This window comes from Nycticebus coucang, chromosome 13, assembly GCF_027406575.1.
Source record: "Nycticebus coucang isolate mNycCou1 chromosome 13, mNycCou1.pri, whole genome shotgun sequence".
Lineage (NCBI taxonomy): Eukaryota > Metazoa > Chordata > Mammalia > Primates > Lorisidae > Nycticebus > Nycticebus coucang.
Genome location: NC_069792.1, coordinates 26,141,206 through 26,146,734, shown reverse-complemented (window position 1 = coordinate 26,146,734; position 5,529 = coordinate 26,141,206).

The window sequence follows — 5,529 nt, the reverse complement described above, 5'->3', positions numbered from 1 at the left end:
CAGTACTACTAATGGTGAGTGAATAGCGCCTGTTTAGTTAATAAACAAGAGCTGGTTTCTTCGCTTTCAGTAATAGTTTAGTTTAACTAGAGTAAGGACAATATGCTTCCCATGTAATAAATAAATTATTTAAAATCCTAAGAACTCCTATACAATAGCAAATATTAGGGACATAAATAAATGACATGTTCTCAGTATAAAATGTTTGCATGTCTTTAAATGAGATAATATTATTTATCATGATCAATATCAATACTCATCTGAAATTAATAATAATCAATGACAAAAAGGCACAATAATATTCATAATATTGTGCCTTTATAATATTCATAATATTGTGCCATAATATAACAAGTATAATCATATTACTTGCTTGTATAACACCTTTCATCTAAAAAGTCTACCCTTTTGTTATATTGATCACATCAGTAAATCGATTTTACACTGGTTATTCTACAGTTTGATGCGAACAAGTCATTACCCCACCCTGAGGATATTTTAGTCTAGTTTCATAATCAGGAAAATACCCCAAGGATGGTCTCATTTGTCACTGAGTCCTCAGTGCCTAGCTCAGTGCTTCAGAGTCAACTTTTAAAACACCTCTATGGAATTACATTGAAGCTATTGAAGCATTTTGTACACCTGGAGGGCCACCAGTGTACCTGTGAGCTGTACGGTCAGTGCTTCTTTGAAGTCTTGGTTTCCCAATGAGGTGAGACATTAGTCAAAATTTTCAAGTTTTTATCAATACACCTGCAAAGCAGTTAGGTATAGTGAAAGAATGGCATAGCCAAATAACATAAATAACTAATACATGAAACATTTAACAGCATGAATTATTAAAGACTAACAGAAGCTACCCAGTTGGTGACCATGATTTCTCTAATATGGGGACTGCTACTTACTGTTAACCAGCCCTGCCATGTAGTCGCAAGTCCAAGAATTGTCAAATCATCTGATTTCTAAGAGAATTTAAGAAATCCAGATTTGTGTATGAAATTTTAGAATGCTAAAATTCAGAAATGACTAAAAAATATTGTAAAAAATCTGTGAGGGCCAAGCAAAGCACATCTGCTGGTTGTATCTGTCCCTTGAGCCATAATGCTACGCTCTCTAGTGAACTGCAAGGAACGTGCTGTACTAGTCATGAATATTTGAATCTTAAATATAACCTAAAATCCTTAGGTTTCAATTTTCTTATATAACATGAATATTGGATTACATTATTTGTAAAGTTCTTTTTTGCTGTAACACTTTATCTCTTCATTATATGCAAGAAAGTTGTAAAACCTATAGACAGCCCATAAAATAAGAATGTTTACCTATATAGCCCTTGGAATAGTCCAGAAATACACTGGATAGTATATCATAAAAAAGGCAGGAGAAAGTTATACAGGAAATGAAAAAAGAAGAAGAAATTGGATGCCATTATACAAGGAGGTTCTGTGGTAAGTATACACAAAACACAACTGAAGTCGGTTTGCCTGTGGCAGGAGTAAATTTATACAGTCAGTGACAGCAAAGATAAGATTACTTGGAGGACTGGTGAGGAGTCTGTTTGGTCATTAGACTTTAGAAAAAGAAGGTCAGAGGATTTATTTTGAAGAAGAGGTTTAGGGAATTGGCAATGAAGCTCAATAGTAAGAGATATATTGTCAACAAAAGAAGTAGGAGAGAAAAGTTAAGAACAGAATTGTTGGAAAATGCTAGCTCCAAAAAGAAGTGTTTTAGTCATGGGATAAGAAAAGTCTTATTTAGAAGCAGTGTCTACAAATAAATCAGAAGCAGAGCAATAACAACAGGAGCTAGCTAAGTGATTTTAAAAGACCCACTCAAAGTTGACAGGCCTTTAAAAATTGCCTATTTTGGCAATTCTTTATAAACACACCTTTGACAAATCTGTAAATTTTTTTTATTCTAAAACATGATCATTTCTTACACAAACCTGAAATATTTTGGATTGGTTCTTACCAACTAACAATAACATTTTTTAAAAGACTAATAGTAAGAATAATTAAGAATTAGTTGGGCATGGGTGGTGCCTGTAGCTCAAAGAGGTAGGGCGCTGGCCCCATATGCCGGAGGTGATGGGTTCAAACCCAGCCCCGGCCAAAAACTGCAAAAAATAAATAAAATAAATAAAAATTAAAAATTAAAAGAAAAGAATTAGTTGGGCATAACAGAGAGTAAACAACATATTCCCTTCTTACTGACCAGCTTTCGTTATATCTCAATCTTCTCTATTTAATTTTGAATTAAGAATGTAAAAAAGTTAACTGTAAAGATAAACACACATGTTATTTGAGAATGAACAAATGCAAACATTGTCGGTTAATGAGTACCACAGTTGTGTACTGCAGAGGAGATGAGTCACAAGACAGTACAATGGGCTGCATTTATTAAGTGGTTATCTATATTTGGGGTTCTTTGATATTTATAATATCATTATATTTTAGAAAAGAGACAGTTGAGTATCAGAATACTTAACCTTCCTAAATTCCTGTGAGGAATCAATCCTAATTTGAATGCAGATTAATTGGGCATCAAACTCTAAACTCATAATTGTTCCACTGTGATATCTGCCTCCAAGGGAGGAAGAGAAATCATTACTCCAAGTCTCTAAGTGTTTTGTGTTCACATGCATTCTGACTTTCCTGCTTCTCTTGCCGAAATGCCACTCCCCTAAATCCTCACTTAGCTCGTTTCTTTTCATCATCCAGGTGACAATTCATTTGTTCCCTTCTCTGAGAGAACTTCTGGATCTAAGCCATGCCAAGGGGCTGTCTTATCTCAAGCACTGTCTATCCCAGAGCACTGTTTTCCACCCCCACCCCCAGCACTTTCATTATCTTATAGTAACTTATTTTTTAATTTATTTTCCCTTCTCTGTAATCTGTCTCCTTCCTCTAGAATCCAAGCTATATAAGAGCATTTGTTTCATACATATTTTCGATCCCTATAAACTTACTTAGTACATAAAGTCATGACTTACATATAGTGGACACTTATAAATATGTGCTGGAGAACTCGTGAACGAAGAGGGAATATCCAATCTTGATTTTTGTAATTCTTTTTGGATAATGGACAGCCAAACTGATCATTTTGTGACACTTGAAAAAAAAAAAAAAAAAGACTACGTCCTGCCACGTAAGATTCTCCATTCCTATGGAGCTGAGAAAATTACCAGACAGGGCATACAAAAAAGAGAAAATCCTTCATGAACTTCATTTCCCTCTGTGGTTGTGGTCCATCTCACCAAACATCACCACATTCATGGACTGTGAGCTCCAACGTCCCTGAGTCTACTCACACACTTGGCTCTTTCCATGGCCTTTTATTCCTAGTGCCTTGCACATGGCTCTTCCTGAAGCATCCCTGCCCTTTAAGTGTGCAGTAATTCTCACTGACAGACTCAGATTTCCCTCTAGAATGTTGCCTTCATTTCCAATATGCCCCTTACTTTTTAACACTGTTAAGTAGGCGGTGAGTGACTTCTGTCTTTTCCAGGGACTATGGCAGACACCTGGCCTTGGTGCAGCTCCACCTTGATCATGCCCTAAGTAACTGCCACACCTGCTAATCTGCAAAAGAATGCAGGGAATTCCCCAGCTGGTGAGCCAAATAAGGTCTGGAGAGGTGTAACCTAGAGTAACTTATGGTTAATTGTCATGTCATTAGCCCTCCATCAAAGTGGTTCCATGCTGAGGATAATGACTTTTGAACCACAAGGAGGGCCCAATCTAGATTCTATAAAAGAATACCTCAAACCATAATGAGAGCCTCTTGTTACAACAGGGGTTCCATATGTCGTTGGTGGCAAATGTCCCTTGCTCTTGCTCTGTAAACCTATCTTGCCCTTCCTCAGTAAACTTCATTCATGCTTGCCTTGCTTTCGGTGCATGTGGTCATTCTTCTATAAAGTGCACAACAAAAACTGGTAACAGACTGCCAAGCGGACAGTACTCCAATGTACTGTAGTTATTTTTATATCTGTTTCTCCTACCAAATTCTGAGATCCTCAATGTCTGGGACCATAAGTAATGGACTTAAAAACGTCAAACTTCACCGTGTCATGCCATTGTTGATGTCCAGTCGATTTTATCCACATTTTCAACTTAAATGATCACTAAAGAAAGGCCAACCAACGTTCATACTCATAATAAAATTTCCATTTTCTGCCTAATATTAATTTAAACAATTTTTCTGACTGCTATTTACTTATGATAAAGAAGCGATGAAGATTGTTATAGTCAGGTTAAGAAGGAAAGAGCTGATGGTAATGTGCAAATAACACTGATGAAATGAGTTAGGCATGGACTTGCTTGAAGCCCTTGATACATGGCAAACCACAACTCAGGAATTAAAACCACAGTAGTCCCAAAATGTCAACAAAGCCCAATGCAGGACAACCATTGTCTTCAATTTAAATTCTATTTAACTGTGTATACACAGGTGGATGTGTGTATGTGTGCATGTGCGTGCATGTGTGTATACTATGTGTAGCATAGTTTTCGCTATACTAAATAAGCTTCCTATTTTAAGAGACTTTCTCTCCCCTCTCCCCCAACAAAGTGTCTTTAAGAACAATCTCATCTGTGGCTAATAATCTTCCTATCAGTTTATCTTAAAAGACTTATAGTGACCCCTGCTGTCCAAGTTGATAAGTGAATATGGCCTTCACTTTCCCTGGGGACATTCAAATGCAAATTTTAACTTATTAGGTTATAATGAATAATGAAAGTGACAATCCTTTGCTTCACTTTAAACTCATTAAAAAAAACTCATTATTAAAACAATTTAAAAAAAGATGTTTGAGGAAAGTTTTTCTCCAATAAAAATATATTCACCTAATTTACCCTTATTTCATATTCTGCTATTTCCAGCATGGCAAGAATTCTTTCTGTAAAATTTCTAATAAGCAAAGAAAAGAGGATCTGAGGTGAAATGTCAACTTGGCAGTAAAATAGGCATTTGAACAATTGCAATTGATTTTGAATGTAAAAGAAATGCAGAAAGATCTGAAAACAGGATTGTCTAAAATCAAGATTTCAGTAATTCTCTATTTTAAAGGCTAAATTAGAAGTCCTAGCTTCCTTTCACAGTTTTTCAGTTTTAATGGACATTAAATGTTAATGCCTGGGCTTGACTGTAGATAATAAAGATTTCTGTCATTTGTTGAAGTAGTACTAATCAATATAAAAGCTAGGGACTGCAGTCACAACAAAGACCTCAGTATGGGGCTACCAAGAAAGATGACATCTTAAATTTTCATAGAAAAAATTATAAAAGAAGCTGTTCTTTGAACTGCTAGAAATCCATTCTGCCTTTTTAAATAATGTGCCATAATTGGATTTTAAAAAGTAAAAACCACCTTCGGCGACCTTAAGAATTTTTTGCAACTTACTTAGGTTTTAGTATTGAATATATCTTTTATAAGTAGGAATGTACTACAATGACTTGTATTAAAAATTAAAATCCTTGAAAACTTTTTTTAACTATTTCAGGCAAAATGAGTTTCAAATGAAAGCA